At 39.6% G+C, this 14,316-nt stretch overlaps 1 long non-coding RNA gene across 1 annotated transcript in view; it reads left to right on the top strand.

The window, feature by feature from the left end:
• Positions 1-1,523: 1,523 nt before the first annotated feature.
• The window catches only part of LOC135322469 (uncharacterized), a 40,629-nt gene continuing 27,836 nt past the window's right edge, over positions 1,524-14,316 (top strand). Inside the window, exon 1 of the long non-coding RNA XR_010383043.1 lies at positions 1,524-1,639. This is a non-coding gene — a long non-coding RNA (uncharacterized LOC135322469). The remainder of the gene's footprint in view (positions 1,640-14,316) is intronic.

Raw genomic sequence — 14,316 nt, forward strand, 5'->3', positions numbered from 1 at the left:
AAAGAAAAAAAATCTAAAAACTACTGATGTAATTTAACTCTAAGAAGAGAACAGTCATTTTAATAGAATGATGCTCAAAGAAGGCAGGATGGTTGTGACATTCACACCTTAGGTCCAAAAGCATTAAAATCTGTTCATTAGGGATATTTGAAATAACAAGTAATCCTCATGTACACTTTCCACCACTTCCTTTAGAGGCCTTTAAAAATTGAGTCTGTAGCTTTCTGTGTGTCCCCATTCGTCATTTCCCTCTCATGGTGTCTCTGTACCCATTTGGAGTAAGAGGTGGTTGAAAATGCAGCCAAATAGGAAATGCGTGATGTGTGCAATTCCATATCTTGGAAGTGCCACTGAAGCCCAGGCTGCCTTCTGAGGATTCCTGGGCACATGCTCTGGCCCCTCCATAACCACGGGGTAGTGATTATGTTAGCAAAGCAAATGGCTCATTCATGTGGCGGGGAACCAGAGTGAACATTTGGAAAACACCCACATGCTTAAATAGACTAAAATGGGTTTTCTGCTCAAGACACCAAGCTGGTTTGCCTGTAACAATCAGCTTGCTTTGAAGAGGGGAGGGAATCATTTTTACAAGCACTAATGCAGATTGAAAAAATTATGTTTTGCTTTGATTTCAGCACAGTCTCAAGAAAAGGGTTTATTGCACGATCCTCTTTCTTCACTGCCTGTTTGAATTCTACATGGTTGTCAAGGGCCAACATCAGTCTCGTCTTCAAGCAGTTTATCAGAGCGCTCAAGTCATCGCAGTCTCTCCTTCTTTTAAAATGTGATTCCATTCACTGACGGCACAGGTCATGTATTCAGCATGCATCACACATTGCTTTGTTGCGTTAGTTGTCTTCTTCTGCTGTGTCTCCTGTCCCCATAACTGAATTTAAGGCCTCTAAGGTCTAGAGGACCATATAATTTATTATCCAAATTGGGACACTTTTGAGAGTAAAAAAGAGATGTTATTAATTACACCAGGACCCCTGGCATGGACATGAACTATCTAAGCAAATTATAACATGTGGTCCCTCTATTAAGGTCAAAGGACATTATTTACTGTTCTTCTTTCTTGTCACCCACAGGACCTAGTGTAATTCATGTGCAAGCAGACATTTAAGTCTAAAAAATAAATACCTTAGTGAGGCAGCAAACAATTTCTCCTACAACAGCTGTGAAATAGGTGGAAGACGGGGGACAGGACCCTACGGATGGGAGATTCAATAGTCCAATATAGGAAGTAACTGCAAAGTAGAGGGCTTTAAATAATCAGATAAAGACTGTTCAGAGTAGAAACCAGCCTAGAATTTATATTTTTACCAAAAGCCATGAGGTTCAAATAGGCACTCTCACTACAAGAATAGAGAAGGGAAAGTACTTTTCAGGGGCATTTTTATAGAGCGTGTTCCTGTTTCTGAAGCATCACACTTCCTAATCATCACCCTGACGTCTGCATCAGTCTGAGCAGGAGGAAATAAGAACATAATTAGAAATATAGACCCTCAGCCAAGACACTATGAATTAATTCTCAGCAGGTAGTTCCCTTTACTGATATAAGCGTTCAAATTGTCTGGTGTGGTCCAGCTGAGGACTGGAACAAAGTAAATCTTCCTCGGTGGAGAAGGACACCTGAACTGTGAGTTCTCTATACTAGGATATGTTTTGCATGTATCCAGCGTTTTGGATAACTCTTATTATTGTAATCTTTAGGAGGAAAACAGAGTGATAAGTAATCCAACTAAATATATATTTCTAAACTTCCAAATCATTTGCTTTACATCATTTTAAAACAACACTTGGAATATTCTGCTCTATACTTTTTTTATACCCTCCTCTTGGCTTTCACCAAATTATAATCTCCTGAGGACAAAGTCTCAGTTTTTTCTTGATTTTGTGTCTAATCTAACTAGATTGAACATGTAATTTTTGAGAGTGAAAGGTTCGCTGGCTCTAAGCAGACAGGACACTAGGGCAATTGGCATAAATCAGGACTGTTCTGGGCAAGACAGGATGTATGACCCTCCTCCCTCCCACTTAAAACTTACAGTGTCCTGCACACTTTAGGGACTATGTGAATATTTGTTGTTGTGAACTTAAGTTGCTTCCTACTGGAAGTATTTTGAGATTAACGAAAGCCCCAATTCCATTCCTTTGTCTACAACAATTGCTTGTCCTTAATGACCTGTTGAAAGATAAATTCCAGGTCAAGTTCAGAACTAAAGGCATTTCTTTCTTCTAGCCTTAACAAAAAGAAACCCAAGGCTACCAGGACATGCTGTTTCCCTGATTCCTAAGATTTAAATAGTTCCCTATTGACATCAGAGATAACATGAGGTTCCTTTTAGAAAACACCAGACTTAGGATTCTGACTTATGTACACGATACACTAAGAGAAAACTAAACCACATTGGCATCATGGTATCAACAATCAGATTGCAAACAAGGTTCTAGCAAAGATTTACCCCAGCACATGCTGGATTTTAGAACTCCCATGTGGGGTGAAAAACAGGATTTCAAGGCAGGGCCACCTATGTTTATCCTGCCTCTGTCCCTCCTCTTCAAATAATATCTCACCTGAAAATCAGGAACAGTAATAGCAGTGCCTCTGTCTGCAGAGGCTTTGAGATAATTAAATGAGATAATGTATGTGGAAGTGTTCTACACTCCAAAATTCTGTAAGGATACACATTCTCTTTTTCATTGCCTGTTTGAGTCAACTCTTAATTCTGTCTCTCTCAAGTAGCCTAAGGCTGGGCCACCAGAACACAAACATACAGTTACAAGGTTTAAAAAAAAAAAATCAGCAAAACAACTGGTTGTTACATGATCCCTGACAACAGTTGGACGGACTTTGCCCCTAAATTAAATGAAGTGTTTTGGCAGCCTGTAAATGTAGCCCAAAGTATAGCAAAGGAAGAGAGCTATTTTCCTTAGGGTGAGTGTAATTTTAACAGAAGTTCAACTTACACAATTTTAAGAACCGTATTTTGAATGTCTCTGTTAAGTGCAAAGTGAATATAATTAGTTATGAGGTATCTTGCCCTTGGCTACGGTCTGCATTAAGCTGCAGCCTAATATCATCCACAAGCTTTTCATACTCTGTGGTATATTTCAGGACTTCCTGTGCTGCTGTAGTCTCTTAAAGCAAATACTGTATATAGTTTCAGAACCTAACAGTTGTTCCTTCACAACGGTGAGGAGTGGGTGCCACACATCTGGGGCCTTCAAATAGTCTAGCCAGACATATAAATTCCTTAAGGACAGGACTGACATCTTTTCGCATGTGGGTCCCTCACATGTAAACAAAACCTGGCACAATGAAGTAAATGTGTGTAGAATAAACAACAGAAGAGGCAGATCTCTGATGAAATATTCCAGAGATGGAGTGCCCAGAAAACAATCATTCCGAAGTATTTTAGGGCCCCAGCGTACCTGGAACCTCTATTTTCCTTTCATTTATCCTCCAGAAGCAATCACTGTGGTTTAGGGGGGATCACTGAATGGTTCTGGTGCAGCTGTATGTGGATGTGCCCTTCCTGGTATCCCCTAACTCTGTAACTACTGTCCCAATGTATAAAGTCTGGAGTTCTACAAGGTCACCAGAGAAAGGGTGAGTGTGGGGCCCAGGGTGAGCATGTGACCCAAAGCCTGCGTCAACCAGGGCTGTATCTTAATAACTCAAGTTATCAAGTATGTTCATACATTGGAAACAAACAAACAGAAATACTGGGCTTCCTCTTACGTGGTTTTCCTGAGTTCTTCTGCAACCTAAAAGAGCTAACTTAAGGAAAAATGATGAACACAGTATACAGGATTTCTTCTGTTTGTGAAGCCTAACACAGGAAATAATGCTATGTCTGTTTCTAGAATATGGTTAGACATTCACAGCCAGGAGGCAAGATCTGTAGCTTGATAATTATTCAGATCAGGCCTATAATGCAATTATTCTGGGAGCTACCTGAAGGCAGAGATGGGCTTACCTGTCTTCTGTCTAACATGTCTTTGCATCCCTCCAAAGCACATCTGGACACGAGTGCTCAAAAAATGTTGACTAGTTAACAAGTTTCAAAGGTTAAGAAAAAAACATTTTTTAAGCTTACAACTTCTTAACCAGTTAAATAGTAGGTTTAAAAAAAAAAAAAAGAGGGAGGGAATGAGTTTCAGTTAATTGTACTTCTTTACTGAGTAAAAATCGTATTACAACCCTGGAGGGGGTGTAAAAAGTACAAGTAAGGTAGAGCTCCTGTTGCCAAGAAACCACAGCTATGCGATTAGCTGGAAACTCAAAAAGAAGATGTCAGTGATAATGTCTATACAAATAAATTTCTTCATTACTACTGGACATTATAAACCATGTTTTGCCATAACTGTGAAGAACCTGTTTGATACCACGAACCTGTTTGATCTCATAGGCATGTGACCACAATTGACTTCCAATCATTGACTTCTCAAATTATCTACACCTTAATAGTCCCAAAGAAACCACTCATTTCAATTATTTCAATTTAATAGGTTGGTATATGACAACTGTTTTTCAGTTTATGGTGGGGGTTTGTGGATGTAGCCTATAAGAGCCCAACTATATCTTCTCTAAAGTCCAAAATGGTCACACAGGTGTGTATGTACAGACATGAATGCATAGATACATATAATTTACACACATACATGTACACATAGATCTGAAACTCACACCACGCTTGTTCGCTCATTGTTAAACTGAGCACAGATCTACTGGTGAAGCTTTTCACTCAGACTACAATAGCCAGCTGTCTTTACAAGAGTGTTACTGAGTCTTTGCCACACAGAGCAGGAATATTTGAAAGTGTAATGATCCTGTGAGCACTCAGATATTCACTGCACATCCTGACGATTACATCTGAGAATCTGTTCCTGCTTTATTCTACTTTTTCTTAAGAAATAGTCTTATCTTAAGGAATGCGTGGAAGCAAAATGACTAGTTTCTAACAGACGGTATTAAAAAAAAAAACTGTTGCGAGTACAATGTAGAAACACAGCAGTGAAACTGCAAACTGAGAAGAGGAATCAAATAAGGGCATAAAAGCAAAAGATTTGAGAATAAATTATGCATCAGATAAACTGGTAGTCATTCTGAGGAGAGGAGAGGTGGGTGTAAATAGCCAAATCATAAAACATGTAGCGCTGAACAGCACAGACTCTGCCCCCAGAACTGAGTTTGAATCCTGAATCTCCCACTTACAAGTTGGGTGACTTTGAGCGGAACTTAAACTCTCTCAATCTTTTTCCCCCCTCTCTGCTTTGCAAATAGGGAGAGGTGTACATACTTAGTGAAAATGATGGTTCATGGTAAATATGTAGTATTTACTGAGCACTTACTATGGGTCAGGCATTACAGAGAGCACAGTACATGAATATGCTTAACTCTCATGTTAATCCAATGAGGCTAGTGCTATTATCAGTCACTCCTCTTTAACATATGAGAAAACTGAGGCTACACCAGATTAGGTGACTTGTCCAAAGGTATAAACTGAGATTTGATCCTGGCAGAATGATTCTAAAGCCTGTGGTTTAAGAGCTATGCTATCATATTGCCCTATAAAGTGCTTATCATAGCTTGGCACAGAGTAAGGCTTCAATACATAGTAGTCAGCCAAAAGAGATCCATTCAAAATTAACTGAGGAAGAAAACCAAATCACCCACCAGGAGGAAACTGACTTGGCACTTTCTTCCAAATATGTCGTGCGATATGATGTATGGAGATGTGAGGTGATGCTGAAATGGCTGAACAGAGCCCAATTTAGAATTAAATGATGAGCTAACTCCCATCCCAAATGAGCCTAAGATGTTCATCACAGTCTCAGGCTCAATTAGCTGATATATCCTGTCCAAAGCACATGAATCCCCACTTCCTTCCATGCACATACATTTCCTTTGCTTCCATATATATTTCAAAGGCGGAGATTTGGGTCTAATAAAGTTAGGACAGGCTTGAGTTGTTAACCTTTCTCTTCGTAGCTGATGCATAGTTGCTCTGATCTCGTCAGCGGGCTGTGAATGTGAACACCTAGCTAAAGTCGACCTTGAATCCAATGCAAAGGGTAGATTCTGTTAGAGCATCTGACACCCTGAAAATGCCCATCTCTGTCTCTTGGAAATATTCACATTATACGAATCAAGAAATGAACCACACCTGCCTCCTTGTCTTCCTTGCCCCCGCCCCCCCCCCCCCCTGCCCCTGGCACAAGCACAAGTGTGCACATTCCACACAATGGCCCTTGTTGGCCACCAGGGCCCACAGGAAACCTGTTACCCCAAATAACTGTCACATTCTCATGTGCTCAGTCACACGGAAGGCTTTCAGCTTCTCTTTTCTCTACCACTGGAGATGAGGTTGAGGTCATGGGACTGAAAGGGTCCTGTCTTGTCTCCCAACAAGAGGGGTCTGTGCAGCTGCTGTGCCCACAGCAGACAGAAGGCATGCGGCAGCTGAGGCACTTTGGAAGGCTCTCTCCACCCACTTCCTGTGTCTGGCTTTGATTTCTTCGAGGGCAGATGTACTTATTTCAGCATTCCTCCCTGATTCAGCTGGAAACAGCAACAGCAGCTACAACCAAAAGTCTAAAGCAACACTTCCCTTTTCTGCAGCTCCTTCACTTTGTCTCAGATCCTCTTTTCTATTATCTGTGACCAATCCCCTCTCTCCTCCCATTCAGAGCAGCATGTGGCTGATTCGGTTGAGCACTAAATAATCACCGATCTAAATTATAAACAGCCTCAGCTGAGAGAAATGGTTTTGCTAGGAAAGCCAAGCCCAGGAAGCAGGACAGGAGTAGTAGTAAGATGGAACACAAACCAATTTCCCAGTAAAGACCAGAAAAAATACATATAAACATGATTCAGTTCATCCTCCAAGTTGTAGCTCTCTGTGAACAGACCCTTGTCTACTGTTCCAGTTCATTCTTCTTCCTTTACTTTTCCCTTCCAACTTTTTGCGTCAGCAAGTGTTGATTTTACCTCCAATATCCAGAGCTGTTTCATGCTTCCGAGCTCCTGTGGAATCTTCCCTCTGCATGAAATGCCTCCTCACTGTCTTCCTGGAAATAGCTTATTTGACTTTTAAAACCTGGCACCTACATCGCTTCATCTACCCCCAGTGATACTGATTTAATTGGTTTGGGTTGTGGCCTGAGCCTGGGGAGTTTCAAGCGATTACTAATATGCACCAGAGTTTGAGAATCACTGCTCTGGGCCAGTGTTTTTTTAAACTTGAGCAAGGGTCAGAATTAGCTGGAGGGTTTGTTAGAGCATAGATTGCAGAGTTCACCCTCTGAGTTTAGTATTCAGTAGTCCTGGGGCCTGAGAATTTACATTTCTAATAAGCTTCTAGATGATGCTGATTCTGCCGGGACGGGACTGGGACCATGTTCTGAAAATCAGTGCTCTACTCAAACTAACTTCACAGGTTCCTACATTGCATTTACACTGCATAAATGGCACTCAATTGCAGTTGTCACATGGCATTGTCAATGTATTCACACTATTCTGTCTAATGACAGTCTGTTTCCGTCATTAGAAGGTAAAAACAATAGCTTTTTAAATCTATGCCCAGCACTGCACCTGGTATATGGTAGATGTTCAATAAATGGTTATTGAATGAGTGAATATTCAGCCTCCAGTTATCACAGAGATAGAAAGTCATGTGCCAAATGTATGCCAATCATTTTTGGGTGTTAAATCTAACAAATATTCTATGCATTTGAATTTAGATCTAGAGGGCAGCTTTCTTAGCTTCTATGAATTACATCTGGGATTCTGGTGATAGGATTGGGTTGGTAAAGTATTCCTCAAACACTGGGATGAAAAGCCTTGTGCAAAAGCATATTATATTACATTACATCAACAACACCTCTTTTAAAACTGACATTTAATGAGTATCTCTATCAATAAGGCCTTTTAAGAGCTCTCCATAAAATGTTGTGAAAAATGAGAACATTTAAAATACAGGCAAACAATGAGCCCCATTCACACAGCTTCTTCACATCATTTCTCTAGTATCGTGGATCTCAGACAGGATCACTCACTCTCCCCCAGTGAAGTTGGCAAAAGTTAGCCATATTGATTGTCTGATTATAAATATAGACTGTAACAGTGAGGACTTACGAGAGGAACCCATTTGTCCCTGTGGCTTATACATGGCTCTCAGACTTCATATACACTCAACTACAAAGCAATGGCACCAGAGAGTAAAATGCTATTCCCAAGGAGATTAGGCTCTGATATAGAACAATGATTTCACTGTTTCATAGAACCTTATAAAGTAAGTCCAAAGAGACGTTTATAAAAGGGTTTCCTAATCCTTGCTAATTTCTTAAATACCTACTTTCAGGATGAATAAATGTGCTTTCTATGCATTGGTGTGTAGAACATAAGAATTACAAAGCACGTTGGCATAGCCCTTCCTGAACTCAAAACCCAGAGCCAGTGATGTGGTACTTTTTGTTTGCAAGTGTGCATACATCCGTGTGTGTGTGCGTGTGTGTTGTGTGTGTCTTGCTTCTTGCACATTTCAGTTGCCTTCTACCTTAATGACCATCTGAATGCTCTTGGTGGCACAGAAGGTAAAGCCATTTGACATTTGAATAGTATCCAGGTAACATTTTTCAATAAGTCAGTGAGGAATTCAAGATGAGAAATTTGTCCTTCTGAGTTTATGGTTAATTTCTTTTAATTTGAGCTCTGTGCCTTGGTCACCTCTAATCACTATCTATGGACTGGGTCTTTAGATTCTAAGAATGTCAAAATATCTGGATATTGACTTTCTGAATTAAGTATATTATTATGACTAAATTCCATTTCAACGTTAGCAGGTGGCCAATGGATTGGACATGATCAAATCAGGAATGGAAGATTCTGTAGTCTGTACCTGCCTTTCATTAAAAAAAAAAATTAGCAGATACAACCTACTATACTATATACATAATAGATAAACAACAAGGTCCTACTGTATAGCACAGGGAACTAAATTCAAAGGCTTGCAGTAACCTATAATGAAAAAGAATATGTATATACGTATAACCGAATCACTATGCTGTACACCAGAAACTAATACAACATTGTAAATCAACTACACTTCAAAAAAAATACATGAAAACTTTTTATAATAAAAATTTTAAAAAGGACAATTTGAAATGAAATAATACCATTTTCAGCAACATGAGATTATCATACTAAGTGAAGTAAGTCAGAGAAAGGCAACTATCATACAATATCACTTTTACATGGAATCTAAAAAAATGACCCTAATGAAATTATTTACAAAACAGAAACAGACTCACAGACACAGAAAACAAATTTATGGTTACCAAAGGGGAAAGTGCGGTGAGGAGGAATAAATTAGGACTTAGGGATTAGCAGATACAAACTACTATTTACAAAATAGATAAACAACAAGGCCCTACTGTATAGCATAGGGAACTATATTTAATATCTTATAATAACCTATAATGAAAAAGAATATAAAAAATATGTATGTATAACTGAATCACTCTGCTGTACATCAGAAACTAACACAACATTGTAAATCAACTATACTTTAAGTAGAAAAAAAAAAGGAACACTTTTGCCTAAAATTTATGGGCAATGCATTTGGAGTTCAGAGTAACTGTGTTTAGGATGTTAAGTCCATCATGTGAATAGGCAGAAACAGATTCAGTGACTGCTTTCTGCTGTTATCTGTTCTGTCTTTGGTTAATTGGTTGGTTGGTTAGTTGGTTTTCAGGTTGGCATCACTGCCTTCACTTTTCCTGTTTTTGTCTCATCAACCTTGGATGAGAGGACTATATAACACCAGCAGGCCTACTCCTAACCTTGCTCCCCTTCAGGAGTACAAATGGAGGCCTACCTACCTTATGTCTAAATATTTTAAAGTTGAAACCCAGGCATATAGACTGCTTAATAAAATACATTCTATCCCCTACCTTACCAAGTATATCTTCTGAATGACAAGAATTTTCTGAAATATGGAAACCTATTGTTTTTATACAATTGAAAGTCTATTAAATATCAAGGATAACTGAATTTAATTAATATTGTACATGTCTGAATAGTCAGTTGATGGGCTGCCGAAGTTTGGGTGAGTAATTAAGAAAAAGCATACATAATTCAAAAATTATTACATATTTATTTCATAAAATTCTTTTTTTTGCCTTTACTTCAGCAAAATTACTTATTATATTATTCTTATCAAGATCTTCACAGAGTTTGATTCTATTGATAGTAATGATCTAAGGTATTAAAAGTGAAAATGTAATTATGTCCAAAGCACACCAAATCTGAATATATTTTAATCAAAAATACAAAATAAAGCAAACTTAAATATAAAAAAGGATTTTTCATGTGCTTTCAAAAGTCATGTTTCTTCTCAAACATTCAAATTGTTTATTAAAATTAAAAGATAAATACAAGTTATAATCAAGAAGTATCAAAATGTAAATCAAAACAAAACAAAGCTTTTTTTCTAAAAAATTATTTAACATTATTAAATGCTTTTATAAAACTCAAACTTAATTCTACATTTATCTGCCAATGTAAAGAACCAATATCTTGCTTCACACATGCTTTGTACAGGAAGAACTGACAAGCTAAATAAATTTTTTTGTTTTTAATCTAAACCTTCCTGCCAGTCAAATGCACCCTGTCTTCCTAAAGAGTTTCTGACTTCCACATCAGCAGGAGCACAACCCACAGACTTTAGTGGCCTGTGGATACAATTGTCTTTTCTTCTGAGGATGTAGGTCAACCAATTTGGAGAAGTTTTTCCCTAGGGCTTCAATGGTGTCAACCAAGGGAATAACATCTTAGGTTTTCAGTCACTCTGTGCTGGCCTTGAGTGCAGGATTCCAAGTCACAGAGGCCCTCATGTGTTGCCTCATCAACATAGTCTTTCTGTGTTTGTGACATGCAGGGCACTCTAAAGCCCAGAATTCACGGGGACTTTTACTCTCATATCCCTCTGCTTGGTTCTGATCTTTAGAGATTCTCACCAAGATTATTGCAATAGGCTGCTTACAGCCTTACACCTTTCTTCTAGATTCAAATTTTTCCTTTTGGCTCATGAACATATGGACATAGATAAGCTAAGAATCCTGACTGACCACTCTTTCCTTACTTCAAACCTGAATTCTGAGGTCCCTTGAGAATAGACTACATAAAGACAATAAATAAAAACATGCTCCAGTGTATGTGTGGCCAATGAATCACTCATTCTTCACCCAAAATTTGTCATACAAAATAGGAACTGCCTAATTTGACAGAAAATAATAGTGGCCTGATTCCAACTACTGACAGGTAAGCAGTATTCAAGACAGGAATATAGCTTTGTGATTCATGCTTATCCTCAGCACATAGCTGGGCTCAGCAGCAAAGCATAAAATAATAGCCAATATTAATTGATCGTTTATTATGTGCCAGGCAGTTTGTTAAAGCTTTTTATGTATTTTCTCAGGTGATTCTCCCCCTTGTCTTGGAGTTAGGTAATACTATGAAGCTCCTTTTAAAGATGGAAAGACTGAGGCTTCAGAGGAGTAAAGGGGCTTGCCTACAATCTCACAGTAGGGAAGTAGTGGTGATGGGATGTAAACTTGAGCCGTGCAATTCTAGAACCTGTCAACTTGAACACTATTCCACTTTGCTTACCTGTGTCTTACTGACATTGAGCAGAGGGACGGGAGGGTCTGGGACTGGCTAAGGCTGAGAGGGAAAACTAAACCAACAGCCAAATTGTGCCCCAGGAAAAGAAACCACCAATCCATAACAACAAGTCCAAAAGGCACTGACCTTGTGTTTGTTTGGCCTGGTATCACTTCCAAGGAGTCAAAGAAGTGAACTCAACTGGAAGTCAAGCTATCATGAAGAGAGTTGGTAGGTAGACATTGCAGCAGAACATAGAGTCTGGGGAATACTCTCAGTGGATTCATTGGGCTGGAAGGACAGAACTCCAGCTTAAGGGAAGATAGAAACAGAAATAACATTAGTGGGCACATGCTATGTGCTAGGGCCTGCACACCCCTCTGGTCATTTAATTATTGTAACAAATAATAATGGAAATATTGTTCCTTCCATTTCCCAAATGGGAAAAGAGGTTATATAATGGGTCCAAGACTAGACAGCTAATAAGAGATGGACGTGGGAAGAAGACTCTAGATTAGCTTGACTAGATTTTGGGCTCTTTCTATTAAATATATCACACTGTCTCTCACTCCGTTGGACCCAATTAAAGGACTAAGTAGGAAAACAGAAGCACAAAGTCCCATCCTCATACTTAGCCCCTTACTCATGTTGACTGATTCTTGTAAAATGCCCTGAAGATTATGGCAAAAGGGCGTATGTGGATGGCAGGACTGGCAACCAGCCCTAATTAATTCTGGAGTCCACCCGTGGGTGGGACTCACAGCTGTACTTTCAGCCTAGTCAAGGCTGACTCACAAATTGGGCTGGGTTTGTGTCTCAGGACAAGGGCCTCAACGATGGGGCAGATTAAGGACACAGGCACTGAATTCTGTCTTGTTGACAGGGACCGTCCTGGGACACTTAACCTACTTGTGCTTCCAAGAGTGAGATCACCATGATTTTTTCTCTTCCAACCTGGAAAGCCCTTGAAGCCCTTGAAGCTATGCTCCATGATACCTGTCCATGATCAGACCTTACAGAAGTACTTGGGACTCAAGGCCCTTGGAGAAGAAAGAGGATATCACATAACCAAAACTGCAAGGGTATAACAGAAATCCATCTACTGTAAATAAACACATCTTTCAAGTAAAAAACAAAAAAGCTGGGGATTACGATGGATTTTTAATTAGGGAATTCCCAGGAACAGTGATGAAAAGGGTGCTTAAGGAGTATTATAAGTACATGGCTTTGGATATATAAATAGAAAAAGTACAAGAATTGGAACTTATAAGCAAAAATCAATGAAACGTTTGATTCAGTTCCTGAATGGCTCACAGCTGTCTGAGATACTCTTTTTGAACTGGACTTCTTCTTTGTCATTAGAGTTAATCTGTCCCTCTGTGCTTTTTTTAAGTTCAACATCAACTGTCACCATGATACCTAAAGTCATGAAAACTTTCTGACTTAGGCCTGTACAGTCGTGGGCTCCCAAAGGGGCTAAAATGTGTGTGAAGAGGGAAAGTCATTCTTTTCTATTGGAGATTGACTAATTTTCTGGTTAATAAAAAGACTATGAGGCTTTTGAACATTTTAAGTTTAGAAAACATGGGATTTAAATTTCAGTCACATGCCGTTTTATTTCAGCCAACATATATAGAGCATCTATTATGTGTCAGGCACTTCAGAAAGACTGAGAACAGATAAGACACAGTCCTTGGGCTCAGGAAGCTCAAAAAATAGTGTTAGAGATAGAGGTAAACAACTAGCAATCAAATCAAACAGAATAAAATAAGAGTCAGGCCACAGGTACAAAGGATGCACTGTGACAGCGGAGAAAGGAGCCACTGCCGAGAGGCGGGAGTGTCGTCAATCTTGGAAGGAGGGAAGAAGGTCATTCCAGGATGAAAAAAGCATGAGCCAGCAAAGCCGTTCAAAACATTTCAGCTGGGGAAGGAAGAGAGGAACCAAGAGAGGGTGGTGTTGTTACAGCCAATAAGTGTGTTCATATATCCCTATCCCCCAGCATGTCACCCCTTGACCCGACTTCCTTCTACCATTTGTCAAATTCTCCCCTTCCCTGCGTGGCTTGAGTTCTCACTGCCTTGTTCTGTTCTTGGCAGACTGAGTCCTTTACTCCTTTTGGTTCATTGAAGGGTATATTCCTCCCTGACTTCTCCTCCCCTCTCAGCTAAAACTGATTTCACTGGGGCCTCCTGATGCTCAAGATATATTCACGAGATGTGAATACATTTTGCCCAATATGCCTGGAATACCAAATAATGACCATGATATTGGTCGAACTGCCGGGCACTGTATAAAGTTTTCCACTAACCCCACCCTCCACAAGGGCATTCCAACTCTTGGGTACTTCCCTCCCAAACTGTACTGGGGGTGATCTTTGTGGCCAATGGAACACCGCAGAAGTGATGGCATGCCACTTCTGAGATTAGCTATAAAAGACGGTGGCTTCTGTGATGAGAGTTCTCTCTCTAGGGTCACTCACCTGGTCATTCCCACTCATGTTCTGAGTAGCTGTATGGAAGGGCCCAGGTGGTCAAGAGATGAAGCCACCTGCCAACAGCTGGGTGAGTGAGCTTGAAAGCAAATCCTTCAACTCCTAAGCAAGTCTTCTGAGATTGTGACCCTCGCTAGTAACTTGATTACAA

The sequence above is a fragment of the Camelus dromedarius genome, chromosome 11 (genome assembly GCF_036321535.1).
Source record: "Camelus dromedarius isolate mCamDro1 chromosome 11, mCamDro1.pat, whole genome shotgun sequence".
NCBI classification, from domain to species: Eukaryota; Metazoa; Chordata; class Mammalia; order Artiodactyla; family Camelidae; genus Camelus; species Camelus dromedarius.